Source organism: Vulpes lagopus, chromosome 9 (assembly GCF_018345385.1).
Source record: "Vulpes lagopus strain Blue_001 chromosome 9, ASM1834538v1, whole genome shotgun sequence".
Taxonomy (NCBI): Eukaryota; Metazoa; Chordata; class Mammalia; order Carnivora; family Canidae; genus Vulpes; species Vulpes lagopus.
Genome location: NC_054832.1, coordinates 51,447,420 through 51,472,458, shown reverse-complemented (window position 1 = coordinate 51,472,458; position 25,039 = coordinate 51,447,420). Strand labels below are relative to the sequence as shown.

General features: G+C 39.0%; 1 pseudogene; it reads right to left on the bottom strand.

Annotated features, from left to right (window-relative positions):
* The window catches only part of LOC121498598, a 31,708-nt pseudogene extending 10,615 nt beyond the window's left edge, over nucleotides 1-21,093 (bottom strand).
* Nucleotides 21,094-25,039: the final 3,946 nt, after the last annotated feature.

Here is a 25,039-nt window from a genome sequence, read left to right as displayed (position 1 = left end):
TTTGGCCCAGGGTGGGATCCTGGAGTCCTGGGATCGAGTTCCGCATCGGGCTCCCCACATGGAGCCTGCTTCTCCCTCCTCCTGTGTCTCTGCCTCTCTCTCTCTGTCTGTCATAAATAAATAAATAAATAAATCTTAAAAAAAAGGAAGAGTAGTGTGGTACCAGCTACTTTATTTTATTTGAAATAAGGAATTCCCCCACTGTGAACCTGATATCCTCACTTGAAAATTTCAAAGACATTTTAAATGCAACATGTCCAAAAAATTCTGTTTTTCCCTCCCTAAATCTCATCCAGTTATACAACTAGAAATGCAGAAGGTATCTTTTATACCTCCTTCTTTCTCAACTCCCACATCCAGTGAATCATCAGGAACCCTAATTATCTCTTGAATTTATGCTTCCTTCCATCTCTGCTGCTTACCTGGTAGACTAAGATACCATACTGAAATAGCCTCTCAACTAATCTATTTAACTCTTGCCTCCCTCTTCCCCAATCTGTCTTCTCATTGTAGATTTATCGATCTTGGGTAAAAGCAAGTCCGATTATGTTTGTTTCCTCCCCCTTCCTGGTTAGGAATCCTTCGGTGGATTCTGTAGGATATGAGTAAAACTCCTTAACGTGGCTTTATAGTCTCTGTATGATCTTTTCCTTACCTACCATTCCAGCTTTGTTGAGGATCTCATTTACCTTCTTTTCTTTTTTTTTTTTTTTAATTTATTTATGATAGTCACAGAGGGAGAGAGAGAGGCAGAGACACAGGCAGAGGGAGAAGCAGGCTCCATGCACCGGGAGCCTGATGTGGGATTCGATCCCGGGTCTCCAGGATCGCGCCCCGGGCCAAAGGCAGGCGCCAAACCGCTGCGCCACCCAGGGATCCCCATTTACCTTATTTTCTTCACTTTATTCTGTGAGGTTTTTTTCATGCTGTTTTCTTTCTAGGAATGATCTTCCTTTCTGCATTTAACCTTTTTTCACCCTTTAGACGTGAGTCCAATTCCTTCTTTTTTAGGGACAACTCCTTGATTTCATTGACTATGTCCAATTCTTCAATTAGTATGCTCAAGTAAATTCTTGTACACCAGCTGAATTTTCACATGTGTATGATTTCTTTGCATTTAATGTCTTTATCTTTTACTAGAATAAATGCCATGAAAACTTTTGTTGATAATTTTATTGCCCATACTTAGAAATAGAGGTGAATTAAAAGAGCAAAAAGAGATGAAATAAAGGTGATTAATACTGGTTGCTCGAATAAGCAAATCTGCTAAGAATGAATTATATAAATATATAATATATATATTGGATATATAATATATATCCATAGATACAGCAATGCCCATAACTGTTATCATTATGAGAATTGTAAGCATAATTTCCATTAGGAATATAAGATTCGTATCTCTATCACTGACACATCTATCACAATACCAATTTCCAAATTGAATGAAAAACTCCTTTTCTGTGAATTCTGCTTGTATCAAGTTGTAAATGAATGCTTAACATTTTATTGCTGTTTCTAAAATCTAAATACTAAAGTCCCAGAGGTATGTGTAAAAAGTGCTTCTAAAATCATGCAAATGTTAAATATACACATAAAATGAATAACCACCAAAATTCTATTCAACATTCTTATGTTGTAATTCTAATGATACTTATTTTAACTTATGCTAGTGTACCAGGTACTGTTCTTACTGTTTTAGTATTGACTTATTTAATTTTCAGAACATTATGAGATATTATTATCATCTGCATGTTATAGATGAAGAAACAGAGGTGTATATATAATATATAATAGTTGTCTAATATTCGATAATGGAATCAGAATTCAACTCAGGCTCTTTGGCTTTGGAGAGTTTAGTATTTGCTCAGATTCTCTTTATGTCACTTCCAAAGTCTAGCTAGTTACTTGAAGGCCATAATACCTTGAGGGTAAAGGTTTGACCCCTTTATATGCCAGAAATTTTTATGCCTAGTCCACACTAGGGATTAAAAATCTGCATCTTCTTTTTCTTTTTCATTTCAGCAAAGAAGCAGGCGAGAAAAGTGAGTATTTATGTGAAATTAGGGATAGGTACCTTGTGAATACTCTCTATGAGGTATTTCTTTCACCTCATACTTCCTCCAAAGAAAAATAGTGTTAATTCTGAAATAGTTGTGGGAAGTTGTGAAATGGCCAGAATTTAAGGATTTCAATGTGACTTATTAGACTGAATGAGAGAAGCCAGAAAATTAGTTATATATACTCAATTTGGTAAATGATCTGTCATAGAATTCGATATAACAAATCCTTTTAAGAAGAGTGTAGATTTTTATAGATTTGGCATGGCATCAGAACTTATGAAATATTTGGAGGTCTCAATTCATCAGTGGCCTCAAAATAGATTCTCTTTAATGAAAGTTAAAAGTTAAAAGGCAAAATTGAAATACAGCTTGCCTTAATGTTTCACAAAATTGCCAGATTGCCAGATGATACTTAATTGGAAGCTCAGAAAATAATGATGAGCAACCTAATCAGGAAAAATCTATTTGGTCTAAATCTCTAGAGGAGGAGGTTGCACAGATAGTAAACAATAAACTGGAGACATTTAAAAATGAGGCTGATAATGAAAACCAAAACCAAACCAGCTCCTCCTCACAAAACAGGCAGAAAAACAACAACAGCAGCAACAACAAAAAACCCAGCTGTTTTAGTTAATATATCAGTACATTATTTTTGAGAAAGTTAGAATTCTTCCAGCTGAGAAGTTGTGAAAAATGAAAAGCAGTTCTGGGTGCTTCCATATAATAGGGCCTGTCTGGATTTTGCAGTAGCTGCTAAAAGTTTTTCGTCAATGTCTGTGGCACATTTGCTGTATTTAAGAATTAGAGTTTGGTATGATTCGGTAATTGCACTAGTGGGTACTTACCCCTAAAATACAAAAACGCTAATTTGAAGGGATATGTGCACTCCTGTGTTATAGCAGCATTATGTAAAGTAGCCAAATTATAGAAACAGCCCAAGTGTCCATTGGTAGATGAATGGATAAAGAAGTGGTATGTATTTATACAATGGGATATTATCCTGCCATAAAAAATGAAATCTTGCCATTTACAATGACATGGATGGAGCTAGAGAGTATAATGCTAAGTAAAATAGGTCAGTCAGAGAAAGGCAGATACTAAATGATTTCACTCATATGTGGAATTTAAGAAACAAAACGAATGAGCAAAGGGAAAAAAGAGGGAGAGAAATCAAGAAACACTCTTAACTATAGAGAACAAACTGATGGTTACCAGAGGGGAGGTCAGTGGGGAAAATGGGTAAAGTAGGTGATGATGATTAGATGATTAGGGAGTACACTTATGATGAGCCCTGGGTGATGTGTGGAATTGTTGAATCACTGTACTACTGTACACCTGAAACTAATATTACACTCAATGTTAATTAACTGGAATTAAAAAAAAAAAGGAATTAGAGCTTGACATACAGTGGGTCCATTTTTTTTTAAAGATTTTAAAATTTTTTTGAGAGAAAGAATCTGAAGCAAATTTTGCCCTAAGCACAGAGATTGAACATGAAGGGTTCAATCCTACGACTATGAGATCATGACCTGAGCCAAAACCAAGAGTCTGATGCTCAACTGACTGAGCCACCAGGTGCTCCAGGTCCAGTTTTGTCAGAACTTGAGGGAGAAGAAGTATGTGGCCAGGGAACTAGAAGTCTTATTCTGGTAATTCAAAATTGCAGTGCTTTTCTTGTATTAGCCATCTTAACCCCTGGGCACTTTTATTAGAAATGCAGGAGAAAGTCCAGCTATCCTTTAGAGCTGTACTGTCCAATAGTAGTGGCTATTTAAATTCAAATTTATTTATTTATTTTAAAGATTTTATTTATCTATTCATGAGAGACACACAGAGAGAGAGGCAGAGACATAGGCAGAGGGAGAAGGAGGCTCCTTGCAGGAGCCCCATGTGGGACTTGATCACAAGACCCCAGGATCATGCCGTGAGCCAAAGGCAAACTCTCAACCACTGAGCCACCCAGACATCCCTAAATTCAAATTTAATTAAAATCAGACATTTAATTCCTCAGTTGCATGAACCACATTTTAATTGCTCAGTAGCATAGGTGGCTAGTGGCTACTGTGTTGGAAAGGACAGACATAGATATTGAACATTTCCATCATTTCAGAAAGTTATACTGTGGAGCAGTGCTTTTGAGTATTACATTTGACCCCTTCCCTTTAGTACTGTTGTTGATCTCCATGGTGCTATTCAATGTGTCTGAAGTCCATAAATTCTATTAGTTTTCTATGTGGACATGTTGTGGTAGAAATAACTTTCACTATTCACTTCTTAAGACTGAATTTCCTAGTCTGTAGAGAGCAAGACTTAATTTACAGGGTTTTTTTGTGAGAATTAATGTAAAATCATATGAGAAAACCTTCTGACACATGGATTTTTCAATAAACACTAATTTGCATTCTCTATAATGTCATAATTGTTTTCCATGACAATAGATCATAATCCTCAGAAAATTAGGAGAGGATTATACGAAAAAAGTATATACACTCTAAACTTAGATAAAGCTTGTTCAGATCTCTATATTACTTTTTCTCTTGTACTCTTTGTCTTTTAATTCATTTCTTGTCCTGCCATAGTACTTTTTAAGGAAGTGTACTCAAGTCCCTGGTCACTATGCCCTTCTCAGGCCCTGGCTTCTGTACTTGTCTATTTACATCAAAATTGGGCAAGGGAGTAACAAGCAATGTCTAAGTGACTTACCTGTGTGCCAAATATATTTTTCCCTGCCTCCATTATATAATAGTGGGTTGACCTCTTCCTAATGGTCAGGTTCCATTACCTCTGTCCAGCCTGGTGACTTCTCTTCTTGCCTGCTGATTCTTTGTCATATAAAACCCAAAGTGCCAGACTGACAATGACAGCTTAAAATTCAATGACACTTTTGTTGTTTCCCCTAAGAGGAGTTTTTTTTCTTTGGGTGTCAGGACTTCTCAACCCAAGGAGCCCCAAATTGTGAGGCAGGAATAAAAAATTACCCAGGTAAGACTGCCTCTTTCATCCCTAAGTTCTCAGATCTATGAATTTACCTCTTGGGAACACAGTGCCATTGTACTTACATAGATGTAGATGTGTGTGTATAGTATATGTACATGCATATTGCTTTCCAGAGAAGAGTGTTCCATTCTTGTAAGATATTGTCTCTGAGCTGGTGCCTTAGCTGTACCATCAGTAGACTTTTCTTTGCTGTATCAGGCTGGCAGGTTTTGAGTGGTGCAGTATGTGAGAAGACCACTGAATCCCAAGTTTATATGCTTATGGCTGTACCTTTGTTGTTCTGATGTGATTTTATGCGAGATTCATGCCAATGGATGCCGTATGTTTTAACCTTTTGGTATGGGCTCAATGGGAAGGAAATGGAAACCTTAAATATGCCTTAATTTATATGTCTATAGTATACAGGCCTTAGCCGACCAAAAAATACATTGCCCCTCCAGGGTAGAAGAGGTTACTTGATGCTAAGTATCTCATTGTTTTCACTGAAATCCTCTTTCATCCTTAGATTTTAATTGCTATTTAATCACTCTTAGCTATGTATGATCTTTTTTCTTTTCTTTTTTTTTAATTATTAAAATTTTTTTTTATTTATTTATGATAGTCACAGAGAGAGAGAGAGAGAGAGAGAGAGAGAGAGAGAGAGCGGCAGAGACATAGGCAGAGGGAGAGGGAGAAGCAGGCTCCATGCACGGGAGCCCGACGTGGGATTCGATCCTGGGTCTCCAGGATCGCGCCCTGGGCCAAAGGCAGGCGCCAAACCGCTGCGCTACCCAGGGATCCCCTGTATGATCTTTTTTCAAAAGTGTCAGTTGTCTCCAGCCATAACCATCCAATTCTGTTCTCATTATAATTGTACTGTTTCTCTAATTCTCAAACTACTGAAGAATTCCGTATACTAGTAAATCCTTCCACTATAGGCCATCCCAGGTCATTATCAGTCAAAGTTTTAATATTTATACTGCTATATTGCTGGAAACTATTTGTATTCCATGTATTCATAGACATGTGTTCCTCATTGCCAGCCATCCAGTAGGTTATTGAATTCCAGAATTTACTATTTTAAGTGGGATTCCCTAGGAGGCCAGCTCTGAGATAGAGACTAGTGTGAAATAAGTTTTTTAGGGAGTCTTCTCAAATTAATACCTGTGGATAGGGTTGCCAAATTTAGAAAGTAAAAATATAGGAAGCCTAGTTAAATTTAAATTTCTGGTAAACAATGACTGATTCTTTATATAAAATTTACTATTTGGAACATAATTGTCTGTAATTTCACATTTACCTGGGGGTCCTGTTTTTTATGTGAAAACCCTATCTTGGAGGAAATGAAGGATGTAGGAGTTTGAAATCCAGAGACAAGTTGGACTGTTTACTATTTGGTAAGCAACCAACGTCTCAGCTGACCCTGTAGGGAAGTGAAACTGGAATGGCTCTTCACCTTATCCCAAGGCTAGATTTCTGCACCCTGGCATTGACTAGTCATGGGGTACAGGCTGTGGTTGGAAAAGAATCATAACCTTGGGGAAGGCAGCCCTCTTTAGCTGAGATTAACTTGCTGAGAGGGCTGTCAGCCAGCAGCACTCCTAGCAGCCAGGGGAATACAGTTCTGAAGGGAGTACCTGGGGGATATATCAGAGCATCTATTTTAATCATCATCATTACAATCAGCATCCTCATTTTTATCTCCTTTCATATAACTGTGCTCTGAATGTTATGTGACAGCTCACACTGAGAATAAGGCTTTCAATGATAGTTCCCTAGTTAGGGTCTTTTCACTGCATAAGGCTCTAAATAGAGGCCCTTACTCTCAGTTTCTGACACCCTTGCTCTTTCTTCCTAAACTGTGGCAGTCCAATCTCAGATCAAGGTCCTGCCATTTCTCTGGAAACCAGGTAGAAACCCTTGGTCAGAACAAGCATTCTTTGTTGATTTGGTTGCTGATTCTATGTTCTTTCCTCCAATACCAGTGTTGGTCAAGACTCTTGGCCAATGCTAAATAATCCTTCTGTTTCCTTGACTTCTTGGCCTCTCCATCTGGGACCTTAATCCATTGTGTTTTTCCCTGTTTCTTGTATTTTTAAGATCTTCAGCTTTCAAGAACTCAAGTCTCATATACTAACAGTATATATATTGTCTTCACCTGTATCTTTCTTACCTTCAATTTAATCAACCCTCTTCTTTCATTCTTTATTTTTTTATAATAAATTTATTTTTTACTGGTGTTCAATTTGCCAACATACAGAATAACACCCAGTGCTCATCCTGTCAAGTGCCCCCCTCAGTGCTCGTCAACCATTCACCCCCACCCCCGCCCTCCTCCCCTTCCACCACCCCTAGTTCGTTTCCCAGAGTTAGGAGTCTTTATGTTCTGTCTCCCTTTCTGATATTTCCCACACATTTCTTCTCCCTTCCTTTCTATTCCCTTTCACTATTATTTATATTCCGCAAATGAATGAAAACATATAATGTTTGTCGTTCTCCTCTCCGATTGACTTACTTCACTCAGCATAATACCCTCCAGTTCCATCCACGTCGAAGCAAATGGTGGGTATTTGTCATTTCTAATGGCTGAGTAATATTCCATTGTATACATAAACCACAGCTACTTTATCCATCCATTCATCTTTCGATGGACACCGAGGCTCTTTCCACAGTTTGGCTATTGTGGACATCGCTGCTAGAAACATCGGGGTGAAGGTGTCCTGGCGTTTCATTGCATCTGTATCTTTGGGGTAAATCCCCAGCAGTGCAATTGCTGGGTCGTAGAGCAGTTCTATTTTTAACTCTTTGAGGAACCTCCACACAGTTTTCCAGAGTGGCTGCACCAGTTCACATTCCCACCAACAGTGTAAGAGGGTTCCCTTTTCTCCACACCCTCTCCAACATTTGTGGTTTCCTGCCTTGTTAATTTTCCCCATTCTCACTGGTGTGAGGTGGTATCTCATTGTGGTTTTGATTTGTATTTCCCTCATGGCAAGTGATGCATTGTCTCATGTGCATGTTGGCCATGTCTATGTCTTCCTCTGTGAGATTTCTCTTCATGTCTTTTGCCCATTTCATGATTGTTTGTTTCTTTGGTGTTGAGTTTAATAAGTTCTTTATAGATCTTGGAAACTAGCCCTTTATCTGATACGTCATTTGCAAATACCTTCTCCCATTCTGTAGGTTGTCTTTTAGTTTTGTTGACTATATCCTTTGCTGTGCAAAAGCTTCTTATCTTGATGAAGTCCCAATAGTTCATTTTTGCTTTTGTTTCTTTTGCCTTCGTGGATGTATCTTGCAAGAAGTTACTGTGGCCAAGTTCAAAAAGGGTGTTGCCTGTGTTCTCCTCTAGGATTTTGATGGAATCTTATCTCACATTTAAATCTTTCATCCATTTTGAGTTTATCTTTGTGTATGGTGAAAGAGAGTGGTCTAGTTTCATTCCTCTGTATGTGGATGTCCAATTTTCCCAGCACCATTTATTGAAGAGACTGTCTTTCTTCCAGTGGATGGTCTTTTCTTCTTTATCGAATATTAGCTGACCATAAAGTTGAGGGTCGACTTCTGAATTCTCTATTCTGTTCCATTGATCTATGTATCTGTTTTTGTGCCAGTACCACACTGTCTTGATGACCACAGCTTTGTAGTACAACCTGAAACCTGGCATTGTGATGCCCCCAGCTATGGTTTTCTTTTTTTAAAATTCCCCTGGCTATTCGGGATCTTTTCTGATTCCACACAATTCTTAAAATAATTTGTTCTAACTCTCTGAAGAAAGTCGATGGTATTTTGATAGGGATTGCATTAAACGTGTAAATTGCCCTGGGTAACATTGATATTTTCACAATATTAATTCTGCCAATCCATGAGCATGGAATATTTTTCCATCTCTTTGCGTCTTCCTCAATTTCTTTCAGAAGTGTTCTATAGCTTTTAGGGTATAGATGCTTTACCTCTTTGGTTAGGTTTATTCCTAGGTATCTTATGCTTTTGGGTGCAATTGTAAATGGGATTGACTCCTTAATTTCTCTTTCTTCATCTCATTGTTAGTGTATAGAAATGCCACTGATTTCTGCGCATTGATTTTGTATCCTGCCACGCTACCAAATTGCTGTATGAGTTCTAGCAATCTTGGGGTGGAGGCTTTTGGGTTTTGTATGTAGAGTATCATGTCATCGGCAAAGAGGGAGAGTTTGACTTCTTTGCCAATTTGAATACCTTTAATGTCTTTTTGTTGCCTGATTGTTGAGGCTAGGACTTTCAGTACTATGTTGAATAGCAGTGGTGAGAGTGGACATCCCTGTCTGGTTCCTGATCTTAGGGGAAAGGCTTCCAGTGCTTCCCCATTGAGAATGATATTTGCTGTGGGCTTTTCGTAGATGGCTTTTAAGATGTCGAGGAAAGTTTCCTCTATCCCTACACTCTGAAGAGTTTTGATCAGGAATGGATGCTGTATTTTGTCAAATGCTTTCTCTGCATCTAATGAGAGGATCATATGGTTCTTGGTTTTTCTCTTGCTGATATGATGAATCACATTGATTGTTTTACGAGTGTTGAACCAGCCTTGTGTCCCGGGGATCAATCCTACTTGGTCATGGTGAATAATTTTCTTAATGTGTTGTTGGATCCTATTGGCTAGTATCTTGTTGAGAATTTTTGCATCCATGTTCATCAGGGATATTGGTCTGTAATTCTCCTTTTTGGTTGGGTCTTTGTCTGGTTTTGGAATTAAGGTGATGCTGGCCTCATAGAACGAATTTGGAAGTACTCCATCTCTTTCTATCTTTCCAAACAGCTTTAGTAGAATAGGTATGATTTCTTCTTTAAACGTTTGATAGAATTCCCCTGAGAAGCCATCTGGCCCTGGACTCTTGTGTCCTGGAAGGTTTTTGATGACTGCATCAATTTCCTCCCTGGTTATTGGCCTGTTCAGGTTTTCTATTTCTTCCTGTTCCAGTTTTGGTAGTTTGTGGCTTTCCAGGAATGCGTCCATTTCTTCTAGATTGCCTAATTTATTGGTGTATAGCTGTTCATAATATGTTTTTAAAATCGTTTGCATTTCTTTGGTGTTGGTAGTGATCTCTCCTTTCTCATTCATGATTTTATTAATTTGAGTCTTCTCTCTTTTCTTTTTAATAAGGCTGGCTAATGGTTTATCTATGTTATTAATTCTTTCAAAGAACCAACTCCTGGTCCTGTTGATCTGTTCCACAGTTCTTCTGGTCTCGCTTTCATTGAGTTCTGCTCGAATCTTAATTAACTCTCTTCTTCTGCTGGGTGTAGGATCTATTTGCTTTTTTTTCTCTAGCTCCTTTATGTGTAAGGTGAGCTTTTGTATTTGAGTTCTTTCCAGTTTTTGAATGGATGCTTGTATTGCGATGTATTTCCCCCTTAGGACTGCTTTTGCTGCATCCCAAAGATTTTGAACGGTTGTATCTTCATTCTCATTAGTTTCCATGAATCTTTTTAATTCTTCCTTAATTTCCTGGTTGACCCTTTCATCTTTTAGCAGGATGGTCCTTAACCTCCACGTGTTTGAAGTCCTTCCAAACTTCTTGTTGTTTTTTAGTTCTAATTTCAAGGCATTATGGTCTGAGAATATACAGGGGACTATCCCAATCTTTGGTATCGGTTCAGACCCGATTTGTGACACAGTATGTGGTCTATTCTGGAGAAAGTTCCATGTGCACTTGAGAAGAATGTGTATTCAGTTGAGTTTGGATGTAAAGTTCTGTAAATATCTGTGAAATCTATCTGGAGAAAGTTCCATGTGCACTTGAGAAGAATGTGTATTCAGTTGCACTTGGATGTAAAATTCTGTAGATATTTGTGAAATCCATCTGGTCCAGTGTATCATTTAACGCTCTCGTTTCTTTGGAGATGTTGTGCTTAGAAGACCTATTGAGGGTAGAAAGAGCTAGGTTGAAGTCACCAAGTATAAGTGTATTATTATCTAAGTATTTCTTCACCTTGGTTATTAATTGATTGATATATTTGGCAGCTCCCACATTCGGGGCATATATATTGAGGATTGTTAAGTCCTCTTGTTGGATAGATCCTTTAAGTATGAGATAGTGTCCCTCTTCATCTCTCACTACAGTCTTCGGGGTAAATTTTAGTTTATCTGATATAAGGATGGCTCCCCCTGCTTTCTTTTGAGGACCATTCGAATGGTAAATGGTCCTCCAACCTTTTATTTTCAGGCTGTAGGTGTCCTTCTGTCTAAAATGAGTCTCCTGTAGACAGCAAATAGATGGGTCCTGCTTTTTTATCCAGTCTGAAACCCTGCGCCTTTTGATGGGGTCATTAAGCTCGTTCACGTTCAGAGTTACTATTGAGAGATATGAGTTTAGTGTCATCATGATATCTATTCAGTCCTTGTTTTTGTGGATTGTTCCACTGAACTTCTTCTTAAAGGGGAATTTTAAGAGTCCCCCTTAAAATTTCTTGCAGAGCTGGTTTGGAGGTCACATATTCTTTCAGTTCCTGCCTGTCTTGGAAGCCCTTTATCTCTCCTTCCATTTTGAATGAGAGCCTTGCTGGATAAAGTATTCTTGGTTGCATGTTCTTCTCATTTAGGACCCTGAGTAGATCCTGCCAGCCCTTTCTGGCCTGCCAGGTCTCTGTGTAGAGTTCTGTTGTTATCCTAATACTCCTCCCCGTAAAAGTCAGGGATCTCTTGTCTCTTGCTGCTTTAAGGATCTTCTCTTTATCTTTGGAATTTGCAAGCTTCACTATTAGATGTCGAGGTGTTGAATGGTTTTTATTGATTTTAGGGGGGTGGAGACCTCTCTATTTCCTCGATCTGAATGCCTGTTTCCCTTCCCAGATTCGGAAAGTTTTCCGCTAGGATTTGTTCAAATACATATTCTGGCCCTCTGTCCCTTTTGGCGCCCTTGGGAACCCCAATTAAACGTAGGTTTTTCTTCCTCAGTCTGTCGTTTATTTCCCTTAATCTGTCTTCATGGTCTTTTAATTATCTGTCTCTTTTTTCCTCAGTTTCCCTCTTTGCCATCAACTTGTCTTCTATGTCACTTGTTCTTCCACCTCGTTAACCCTCGTCATTAGGACTTCTAGTTTGGATTGCATCTCATTCAGGTGATTTTTAATTTCTGCCTGATTGGATCTAAATTCTGCAGTCATGAAGTCTCGAGTCCTTTGTGCTTTTTTCTAGAGCCACCAGTAGCTGCATAATAGTGCTTCTGATTTGGCTTTCTGACATTGAATTGTAATCCAGATTTTGTAACTCTGTGGGAGAGAGGACTGTTTCTGATTCTTTCTTTTGAGGTGAGGTTCCTTCTAGTCATTTTGCTCAGTGCAGAGTGGCCAAAAACAAGTTGTATTTGGAAAAGGAGAAAAATAGAGGAGAGTAGAAGGAAAGAAAAGAGAAAAAGAAAAAAGAAAACAGGAAGAGAAAAAAAGAGAAGAAAAAGAGAAAAAGAAAGAAAGAAATAAAAAAGGGTGGGGGAAGCAAACAAATCAAAAAGCACACACACACACACACACACAAAACACGGGGGAGTATCTTATGATTCCGTGTACTTTAAGTCTCTTGACTTCCCCTGGAACTGGTCCATAGCTGGTCTTCTGGGGGAGGGGCCTGTTGTGCTGTTTCTCAGGTATTAGCACTTGGGGGAGCTGCTCTGCCCCCTGCCTGGTGCAGGGCTCAGTGGGGGTTGTTCACCCCGTGAGGCCCCAGGAGGAACATCCGCAGTGGCGGGGCCAGCTCTGGGACCCTGGAGTCAGCTCCCGCAGTAACTCCGGGTCTCTCCGTCTGCAGGGCCTGGAGGCTCCGGGACGGGGCCGCTGATCTGCTCAGCTCGGGGTAGGAGCGTCCTCGTTGTCCTGGGTCCTCCCGGCCTCTGCCTGTCCCGGGGGAGGCCGGATCCTGGGCTGTGTCCCGGCGCCCTGTGCTCCGGGGCCTGCGCTGTTGAATTCGCGCTCCCGCCCCGCAGCCCCCTCCGCAGAGCCGCCGCCCGAGCCCCTCCGAGCTGCTCCGGGTCCCGCCGTGCGCCCTGCAGCCCTTAGGGAGCTCGGCGCACTCTCCCGGGGCGCAGGTGCCTGTTAGTGTCCCCGGAGCCCGAGGGCATCCCCGCCCTCCTGGGTCCTGCTCCACCTCCCTGCGGGCCCCTTTCCGCGGGGAAGGTTGGTGCAGCTCCTGCTCATCGGGGCCGGGCTCTCCTGTCCTGGGGACACTCGCCCTGGCCTCAGCCGGGCTCCTCGCGGGCCCCTCCCCCTTGGAGGCCTTTTGTGTCTTTATTTCTTTTTCCCCCGTCTTCCTGCCTGATAGAAGCGCGAACTCTTCTCACTGTAGCATTCCAGCTGGTCTCTCTTTAAATCTCAGGCCTAATTCTAGATTTTCAGGATTATTAGGCAATATGGTGGGGACAGGTGACTTGGGGACTCTACTCTTCTGCCGTCTTGCCCCTCCACCCCTCTTCTTCATTCTCTAGAAGAGTAATCTATACTTGCTCTTTATTCTCACTCACTTTCTCTACTTTCTGGCACTTTCAGTTACACTCACCTGAGTGAGTAAAAGGCTACCTGTTTCTTTTTATAGATTTTATTTATTTGAGAGAGAGAAAGAGAATGAGCATGAGCCAAAGGAGAACCAGAGGGGGAAGCAGACCCCCCATAAGCATGGAATTCGATGTGGGTCTTGATCCCAGGAACCTGGGATCATGGCCTGAGCCCAAGACAGATGCTCAACTGGCTGAGCCACCAAGGCGCCCAGCTGTTCATTTCTTCTTAATTGCCTAAGTCAGTGGCCCTTCTTTTGTTTTGCTGGAATACCTATTTGAAATAGTATTTTAATCTCTCCTGGAATTCTTTGCTTCCTGACTTTTCAACTCTGCAGTCTCCTGGTTCTCTTCATTTTTCAAGACTTCTCCATCTCTACTTTATTTCTTTGTCTCTTAAATGTTAGCGTTATTTTCTTCTAGTTGTCTTACGGTTCTATATGTTCTCTCTGACCAATATTATTTCCTCTATAGTTTCAACTAATATTTATATGTTGGTTACTCTTGGTTTTATCTCTTCTACCCAAGGACTTTCCCCTGAGTCTTAAATTTATATATTCAGCTCTCTAGTGGTTATCGCCATTTGGATGTTCCAAGTATGCATCAAAGGCAGTATGAATAAAACTAAAATCACCATAAACTAGGTCCCTGTCCCCAGGTAAGTTTGTGGTACTCACACACTTCAATTTTGAGTTCTTGAGTTATCTTTGACTTCTTCCTCTTCCTATGTTCAAGAAACCATCTCATCTTGATAGTTTTACCTCTCAGATGTTTTGGGAGCTTCTCCCTTTCATCAGCCTAATTGTTCTCATGTTTTTCTTCCACATAATTGCTAGAATTATCTATAAATCTAATCATGTCAGTGTTCTCATTAAAATCTTTTATCAGCTTTTCAAGAACTGTAATCTAAAATGTAAGATAAAACTTTCACTCTGGACTGGATTTACCTCCCTTCCCTAAAAAATTAGAAAACTGGACAAAATATGCGTTTTGACAATTTTTGGACATTGGTCCATCTGTTGGCACAATACTGAAGTACGGGAAACAAAATAAGTCTACTCCCTTTCCACCTTTCTGCCATCCAGCACTTCTGGACTACAATATAGGAAGAGGTGTCTAAAACAGAGCACTATGGTTTCATTGAGTTGGGTAGACAGTATTTGGTGTCTGGGGATCTTTAGGCCTCTAGAATTTGTGGAGCAGAATAACAGAGAGATAGAAGCTGCATGGAAAAAGAATGTCAGAAATCTGTATAGAAATCCCCTTGAGTTTGTTCCTAAATCCTAAGCTGTACAGTGTATGAAGAAACACCCTGAGGCCAGGCAAAGAACCACAGGGAAGCTATAAGTTGAACGTTTCCAAAATTCACATAGGGCTGAGAGACATTTTTGATCAGCTATAAATGAAGAGCTATTCTTTAACAGTGGAACCTCCAGGGAGACTTCAAAGCAGGTCATGCCGAGTGCAGTTAAATTGTCAGTCTTTCTCAACCAGGAGTCCAATCGAAAGAATTTGAATAACTGTTTTCTTATTTCTCTCAAGAGTAGTATAATACCGTTTAAATGCATTAGAGACAAGTTAATTCATTATGGACAATGTTGTGTTAGACACTAGAGTTTAATTCTCTTGTGGAATTCTTATTGGGAAAGCTTACACTCAGTCTTTAAAGCTTAAATACAAACTTCAAAGGATCAAGTAAGTTGCCAGGCCAAAATCTCGTCTCCAACAATATACAGTATCCATCACCCAATCAAAATTTACTAAACTTATGAAGAAATTGCACCCATAGCCAGTAGAAAAGTTAGTCAATAGAAACAAACATAAAAATGATAGAAATGATCAATTAGCAAATGACATTATATAAATGATAAATTATATTAATATATTCCTTATGAATATTATAAATATACTCAAGGATTTATTTTTTAATTTCTTAAAAGATTTTATTTATTTATTCATAGAGACACACACACAGAGAGAGAGAGAGAGAGAGAGAGGGGCAGAGACACAGGCAGAGGGAGAAGCGGGCTCCATGCAGGGAGCCTGACGTGGGACTTGATCCCGGTCTCCAGGATCCCCAGGATCATGCCCCAGGCTGCAGGTGGTGCTAAAGCACTGTGCCACTGGGGCTGCCCTACTCAACGATTTAAAAGAAAACATAATTATATGGGAAGGAGAATAGAAGTTATAAAATTCAGAAAGTGGAACTTTTAGAGGTGAAAAATACAGTATCTGAAAAAAAATTCGCTGAATGGGCTTAATAGCATGTGAGACATTGCAGAAGAGATTGGTGAACTTGAATACCTAGATATAGAAATTATAGAGTGAATCCCACAAAGGGAAAAAAAAACTAAAAAATACAATCTCAATGACCTTTGGGTTAATATCAAGCAGTCTATGAAATGTATAATTCCAGAAGAGAGGAGCAGAACACAAATTACTTAAAGTCCAATGCATTCATTCACATGTTTCACTGTGCATTTGATGATCTGTTTTTTGCCTGTCTTTCAAGTTTCAAATCTGAACCATTTCCTGACACTTGGTTTTCTCTTCAGTTCACTGAATGACTCACAATTTATCAGACATAACATGCTATTTCTTATCCCTGTGTCTTTGTTCATTATTGTGTCTTTGCCTTGAATGCTCTTAATGCTTACCCTTGATCCATCTATGGAATTCTTCTATTTAAAGTCTTACCTCATGAGTCATCTTCAGGAAGCCTTTCTTGACACTGTCCCTTCACTTTCCAGCCAACTGAGGATAGTTGTACTCATAAGTGCTCCCAAAATACTTCTGCATATCTCTACTGTTTTAAACCATTGTATTACAGAGATGTTTTTTGTTTGTTCTATTGGAGGGAATAAATCTAATATATATATATATATATATATAAATTTTTTAATAATTTATTTTTTATTGGTGTTCAATTTGCCAACATACAGAATAATATCCAGTGCTCATCCTGTCAAGTGCCCCCCTCAGTGCCCGTCACCCATTCACCCCCACCCCCCGCCCTCCTCCCCTTCCATCACCCCTAGTTCATTTCCCAGAGTTAGGAGGCTTTATGTTCTGTCTCCCTTTCTGATATTTCCCACCCATTTCTTCTCTCTCTCTCCCTCTCTCTCTCTCTCTCTCTCTCTCTATATATATATATATATATATATATATATATATATATCATTCTGTATCTCTCATGAGTAAATAAAATCTTTTAAAAAAGATTTGTTTTTAGTTCGTTCTATTGGAAGGAATAAATCTAACATATATATATATATATATATATATATATATATATATATATATATATATCTCGTTCTGTATCTCTCATGAGTAAATAAAATAAAATCTTTAAAAAAATAAATATATAAAAGATTTTATTTATTCATGAGAGACACAGAGAGAGAGAGAGGCAGAAACCCAGGCAGAGGGAGAAGCAGGCTCCCCACAAGGAGCCTGATGCAGGACTTGATCCTGGATGCCAGGATCACGCCCCTGAGCCAAAGGTAGACGCTCAACCACTGAGCCACCCAGGCATCCCCTAATTTATATTTCTGTCCTCAGCACTTAGGAGAAGGATGGCACAAGATTTCTTGAGGCATGAGTAAGTGATCACTTCATTGATCTGACTCTGGGTCTGCATTTGATACTTTCGTACAGATATCATTAATAATAATTTAGTTTCCCATAAATCTCATTTAGTATGGCTTCTTTATTTGAAAATCAAAATTAAAAAAAAGAAAATCAAAATATATTATTTTATAGTTAATGAGTCTAAGTTTAAAGTCTGAATATAATATTTTGGTGACTTATTTGATATCTGTATTTACACATATTTTGTATTCATTCTTCACTTCTTCATAAAGTTTAAGTCTAGGATTCCAGATGAGGAATCATGGAATTGATAATTCAATGCCATCAAGTTTTAATGTGTCCAAAGAGCTATTTAGGGGGTTTATTAAAATATACCTTGCTTCACTTCCAGAGATTCTGATTCAGAATAATCTGGATAACAGTTCAGAGATCATCATTTAAAAAATAATCCCACGGGCACCTGGGTGGCTGTCAGTTAGGCATCTGACTTCAGCTTAGGTCACAATTTCAAAGTCCTGGGATTGAGCTCCACCTCAGGGTGTAGGGGTGGGTCCCTGCTCAGCAGGCAGTCTGCTCATCCCTCTGCCCTTTCCCCTGTTCGTGCTCTTCCCCTCTCCTCTCAAATAAATAAAATCTTTAAAAAAAATAATCCTGAGAGATTCTGTTGTACACGATGATGTCTAGAATTGCAAGAAGACATTGACACCTTAAGGTGGATGGAGAAATGCAGCTTAACGGATCTTACAGTTGCACTTTAGGTAAAGAAAAAGTGAGGCTTGAAAGAGTAACATATAGAAAAATCTCTTTTGAAATAAAGACTCCATATCAACTATGTTAATTTTAAAATTCTGAATAAACTTTATGGTTGAGCCGTTAATGGGGACTGAGTATGATGAACATTTTCATAGAGATAGGAAGAAAACAATAAAGCGGGCAGAATAATCCTTTTCGTTATATTTTTAAAATCTGTTCTCTAAAAAAGAAAACATTGTGGGTTTTTTTTTCCTTGCAAATCTCTGTATCAGTCTTTTCTTTAGATTGGATACATTGGATATTTAAAATATTTCTTTTTTCCTTCCATAATACACATTCATGCATAGAAATTCATTAAAACTTAAATTAAATTAAATTAAATTCATTTAAACTTCATTAAAACACACTCATTAAAAATAAAATAAAATATACTCATTAAATGTTAACCACTTTCAAAAAAGATCTTAAGGTATGTTCACTCTTAGCTCTGACTTTCCCATGTTTTGTTAATTGTCATTTATGACTAATTCCTGTATCAGTCTTGAGTTTTGGAAGACATTTCCAGAAGAGATTAAGGTACCTTTAAATTCCATTTAGTACTGATCCAACAGATTGTTAATCTCCCTTTTCCTTATTTTCCTTTCTAGGACCTGCAATTACCCTTTTTCATTGATACCTATCTTTTAGGTATCAGCTCTAATAAAATCTATCTGCAACTCTATTTATGTGTGAATCTTTGTTTTGAGCTGTGTAACAGACTGCTTAAGCATATTGGCTTTGGAATCAAACTGTCGAGGTTTAAATCACTATCCTACCACTTGCTGGATATGGGCAAGTTAGGCATCCTTTCTAAGTCTCAGTTTCCTTATCTACAAAATAAGGATCATAATAGCAGGATTCTTTGAGGCTTAAATGAGATGATGTAGGTGAAGTATCTGACACAGTAACTACTTAGTACGTGTCATTCATTGTTGACATTATTATTGCCTGTGCTTTTCAGGGTTTCTGGGATTTCTGCTTTCTGTTTCTTGTTGGAGTTGAAATTGTGCTATACTAATGGTGGTTTAGGAGAAGTAAAACTATCTATTTTGATCACTGTGCGTTACTCCTCCTCTTTTAACATAACACTCCAGCTGAGTGTAATGATCCCTTCTTGCTGCTTCCTTCTAGTAATTTTAAGAATGCCTGGCTCCTTAAGTCTTTGAGAAAACCTACCCATAGAGATTGACTGTTTTATTTCCCAGTTACAGCATAAGCAGTACAAATTACTTGGTGCTATAATCATGCAGTCACTAATTTAACAGATTCTACTTGAATCATAATTGTTAGTAAATACATTTTGGAGCAAAAATATTCATTGGATCACATACCATAAGATATTGAGCAGCCCCTAGGTGGCTGTGAGAAGAGTAGATTCTTCCTGAAATGAAGTTATAGATACACAGAGTACAGACAGAAAACATGCTTATTTTTCAAGGTTGTGGTTAGAAAGAAAGTACTGGTAGGATGCAAATGGAAGTCAGCATGTGATGAACACATCAACGGATGTGTTCATAATTTACCTAGAGGATTGAAGTTGAGAAGACTGCAAGACAGTTGGTGTTTTCAAGACTGAAGCTTATTGAATAAATGTGAGTTTTTAAATTACATCTTCCCTACAAAGTAAGGTCCAAGATTTCTAAAACTATATGAAAATAGCCCGGGATTTTGGGTGGCATAGGGTGATATTGCAAGTGGAGACAAAGGCCTGTGAATTCTAAGACTTTATCTTTGAAGGAGAAATATTCTTTATTATCTTAATTGGTGATAACCAAACTTTAATGGAAGCATTATGAATAGCTCCAGAATTCTGTTGGAGACTATTCTGGCCAATAATTTTCATTGCTTATATTTCTCATTATTGGAATATAGTTAAACATTCTCATGCTTTTAGGAATTTTATTGAAGTATTTGATTTATTGGTGGCCTGGATCTTTTCAGTAGTCACTTACTACCATAAATGCTCAGCAGTATTTGATTCTTTACATTTCTCTTAGCTTACACAGGAGCATTGCCCGCAGAATTTTTGGAAGTTAAATTATTCTTGTATTAATTCTTACTTTATTGCTAATGATATTACATATAGAATAATTTTACATGAATTACAGCCATTGTCTACCTCTTTAGGAAATTTATTCTTGGCTTTTGTACTTTTTTTGCTCATGTCAATGGCAATATATTCAGGGTATTCATTTGTTATTCAAGGTTGCGTGCTATTATCTATGAAATATTCTTTCTGTTTTATTTTTTTATTTAAAATTATTTTGTTTTTATCCAAACACAAAAGGCATGCTAAAAATTCAAATATAGAAGGACTTATAATGGAAAACTTCATCTTTTACACTGTCAGAGGTGATAATTTTCAACTGTTGTTGTAAGATCTTTTGTTGGCTAATTCCATACATCTAAATGATAATCTATTTCTTGAACTATCAATTTTGGAAATATCAACTTTATTGCTTCTATTATGAAAGATAAGCATATTATTCAATACCTTTCTGCCCTTATTAATTGATAATAGTATTATTAATATACAATATATGTAAACATAATTGTATCAAATTCAGGAAGTAACTCTTGATTTTGCATTAATGTAAGACATGATTATTAACATGCTTGCCATTTCTTTTCACATTATGCCATCTATAAATTTTACATTATTAATATTGATAATATTTATGTTTGTTTTTTTACAAACATAATTGGGTCTCATTCTTAATGCATACATTTATTTAATATAAATATTTTATGCTTTATATCTATATTTACATAAGTATTTCATGCATTGTATATATTTAAATAAATATTTAAGGATTTTTTAGATTTAATCTAAATACACTTTATTACTTCAGCGTTGTTTGCTTCAGAGCCATGTGTTGTGCTAGCATTCTCTTCCTGAAGATCCTTAACAGGCTTCATTGTTAGAAGAAAACAATAGAATTAAGGAGAAATGGATTATCTTTTCTAACTCCTCATTAATTACTGAAAATCATGCCACATTGTAATTTGCTACATATGTGAACTCTGAGTTTTTAATAAAATACATTTTTGTGTTGTTTCTCATGGAGTTCTTTATGATGAATTCTTGGAGCTCATGGACCTCTTTTCTAACCTGGACCAGCTATTTTCTCTACTTGTTGCACAGCTGTCATCGTGGAACTTTATTCTATTTGAACTCTGCAAGAGCTTACTGTTTTTTTCGTATCCCAAGCCTTCTTTATATTTTCCATTCTTGTTTAAGTATGCATATTCAAACTCACTAGAAAGAATGGTGAATTAGTGATTTCATTCCTTGAGTATCTGGAAGTATCTTTAATTTGGACTCACATTTTTTTTTTAAAGATTTTATTTATTCATGAGAGAGAGGGACAGGGGAAGAGACATAGGCAGAGGGAGAAGCAGGCTCTATGCAGGAAGCTTGATGTAGGACTTGATCCTGGGACTCTGGGATCACACCCTGAGCCAAAGGCAGATGCTCCACCACTGAGGCACCCAGGTGTCCCTGACTCACATTTGATTTATAACTTGCCATGCATTGAAATGACAGTATGTTATAATTTCCTGTTGAAATTTGAAAACATTGTTCCATTGTCACTTAGCATCTTGTTGAAGAAAAGAAACCTGAGGTCAGATGATTTTTTTGGTTTGATGCTTTAGAAATTTTAATTTAATTAATTACATTTTCATATGATTTGTGTGGTAATAATTTTATTTTATAGTTTTTCTGTTATATCCATTTAGTTTACATAGATTTTGAAGGTATAGATGTGTCTTTTAACAAAGATTTAAAAATAATTTGGTTGGCACTGAATTAGTTCCTATGGAAAATATTAAGTTGTGTAAAATATACTTAACCTAGAGATCTTGGAGATTTTTGTGATTATGGTTGTTTTATATTGTATTCATATTACTTAAATTTACTTGTAATTTCTTTCAGAATTTTTAGGATTTTCAGAATTTTTGTGATTATCCTATTTGTAGCTTTTTTTTTTTTTTTTACTTTAAAGGAAAATATCAATTTTGGTATTTGGAATGTGGGAGGTGATAAGAAAACGGATGATAATATTTAGAAATAGTGTTTTACAAGGTATCTGTAAAATATATCTGTATCACTAAAGCAACATGTCATATATCATTTAAAAAGGGTATACATTGGACCCAAGTAGACAGTGGGTTCAAGTAACAACCTTTTATTTATTGCCTCTGCAGATTTTGAAAAGTTAGTTATTATTTCTAAACTCCAGTTTCCTCATCCACTAAGCAGAACAAATTATTCCTACCCATGGAAGTATGAGGCTGTATGAGATACAGTATTTATAAGGCCTTGTTTATTTTTGGCACCAATGTAATGCAAACACTTTAATATACTTTCTTTTTATATATACTATTTTTTAACAGCTCCTTACAGTAAATATTATTATTAAGCAATCAGAATTGTTGGCATTTGTTTATACAAATTATTTCCTATTGTCTTTTTAATGTCTGTAAGATATGTCATGACAACCCTTAGTTCAATGCTGATATTAGTAATTTGCACTCTTTCTGCATCACTATAGTCAGGGATTTATCAATTTTGTTGATCTTTTCAAAGAAACAGTTTTTAGCTTTTTACATTTTCTAAATCATCAGTTTTGGTTATTGATTTATTTTTTTATTTAAAAAATATTTTTTTGAGAGAGAGAAATCATGGATGTGCAAAGTCGGGGAGGGATAGAGGGAGAAAGAATCCTTAAGCAGACTCCTTCCGTAATGTAGAGCCCAATGCAGGGCTTGATCCCAGGACCCTGAGATCAGGATCTGAGCCACACTGGAGTCGGCCACTTACTCAATTGAGCCACCCAGGCACTCCCCCGCCACCCTTTTTTAATTTTTGCTCTTATTTTTACTATTTTATTACTTCTATTACTCTAGTTTTATTTTGGTAGTTTTTTCAGGTGGAAGGTTTAGCCATTGGATTAAAACTGGTTTTATTTTCCGATATTTGCAGTTAAAGCTGTAGATTTGCTAGGTGGCAAGATGGCGGAAGAGTAGGGTCCCCGAGTCACCTGAACCCACCAAATTACCTAGATAACATTCAAACCAACCTGAAAATCTACGAATTCGGCCTGAGATTTAAAGAGAGACCAGCTGGAACGCTCCAGTGAGAAGAGTTCGCGCTTCTATCAAGGCAGGAAGACGGGGAAAAAGAAATAAAGACACAAAAGGCCTCCGAGGGGGAGGGGCCCCGAGGAGCCGGGCTGAGGCCGGGGCGAGTGTCCCCAGGACAGGAGAGCCCCGTCCCGGAGGAGCAGGAGCTGCACCAACCTTCCCCGCGGAAAGGGGCTCCCCGGGAATTGGAGCAGGATCCCCAGAAAGGCGGGGATGCCCTCGGGCTCCCTGGGACAGTAACAGAGGAACTGCGCCCCGGAGATGCGCCGAGCTCCCTAAGGGCTGCAGCGCTCGGCGGGACCCGGAGCAGCTCGGAGGGGCTCGGGCGGCGGCTCCGCGGAGGGGGCTGCGGGGCTCCGGGAGCAGCTCGGAGGGGCTCGGGCGGCGGCTCCGCGGAGGGGGCTGCGGGGCTCCGGGAGCAGCTCGGAGGGGCTCGGGCGGCGGCTCCGCGGAGGGGGCTGCGGGGCTCCGGGAGCAGCTCGGAGGGGCTCGGGCGGCGGCTCCGCGGAGGGGGCTGCGGGGCGGGAGCGCGAATCCAACAGCGCAGGCCCCGGAGCACAGGGCGCTGGGACACAGCCCAGGATCCGGCCTCCCCCGGGGCAGGCAGAGGCCGGGAGGGCCCAGGACAGCAAGGACGCTCCTGCCTGGAGCTGAGCAGATCAGCGGCCCCGCCCGGGAGCCCCCAGGCCCTGCAGATGGAGAGCCCCGGAGCTATTGCGGGAGCTGACTCCGGGGTCCCAGAGCTGCCCCCGCCACTGTGGCTTCCTCCCGGGGCCTCACGGGGTGAACAACCCCCACCGAGCCCTGCACCAGGCAGGGGCAGAGCAGCTCCCCCAAGTGCTAACACCTGAGAAACAGCACAACAGGCCCCTCCCCCAGAAGACCAGCGACACGGACCAGTTCCAAGGGAAGTCAAGGGACTTAAAGTACACGGAATCAGAAGATACTCCCCGTGTTTTGTGTGTGTGTGTGTGTGTGTGCTTTTTGATTTGTTTGCTTCCCCCACCCTTTTTTATTTCTTTCTTTCTTTTTCTCTTTTTCTTCTCTTTTTTTTCTTCCTGTTTTCTTTTTTCTTTTTCTCTTTTCTTTCCTTCTTTCTCTCCTCTATTTTCCTCCTTTTCCCAAAACAACTTGTTTTTGGGCGCTCTGCACTGAGCAAAATGACTAGAAGGAAAACGTCACCTCAAAAGAAAGAATCAGAAACAGTCCTCTCTCCCACAGAGTTACAAAATCTGGATTACAATTCAATGTCAGAAAGCCAATTCAGAAGCACTATTATACAGCTACTGGTGGATCTAGAAAAAAGCATAAAGGACTCAAGAGACTTCATGACTGCAGAATTTAGAGCTAATCAGGCAGAAATTAAAAATCAATTGAATGAGATGCAATCCAAACTAGAAGTCCTAATGACGAGGGTTAACGAGGTTGAAGAACGAGTGACATAGAAGACAAGTTGATGGCAAAGAGGGAAACTGAGGAAAAAAGAGACAGATAATTAAAAGACCATGAAGACAGATTAAGGGAAATAAACGACAGCCTGAGGAAGAAAAACCTACGTTTAATTGGGGTTCCCGAGGGCGCCAAAAGGGCCAGAGGGCCAGAATATGTATTTGAATAAATCCTAGCTGAAAACTTTCCTAATCTGGGAAGGGAAACAGGCATTCAGATCGAGGAAATAGAGAGGTCTCCACCCCCCTAAAATCAATAAAAACCATTCAACACCTCGACATCTAATAGTGAAGCTTGCAAATTCCAAAGATAAAGAGAAGATCCTTAAAGCAGCAAGAGACAAGAGATCCCTGACTTTTACGGGGAGGAGTATTAGGGTAACACCAGACCTCTCCACAGAGACCTGGCAGGCCAGAAAGGGCTGGCAGGATCTATTCAGGGTCCTAAATGAGAAGAACATGCAACCAAGAATACTTTATCCAGCAAGGCTCTCATTCAAAA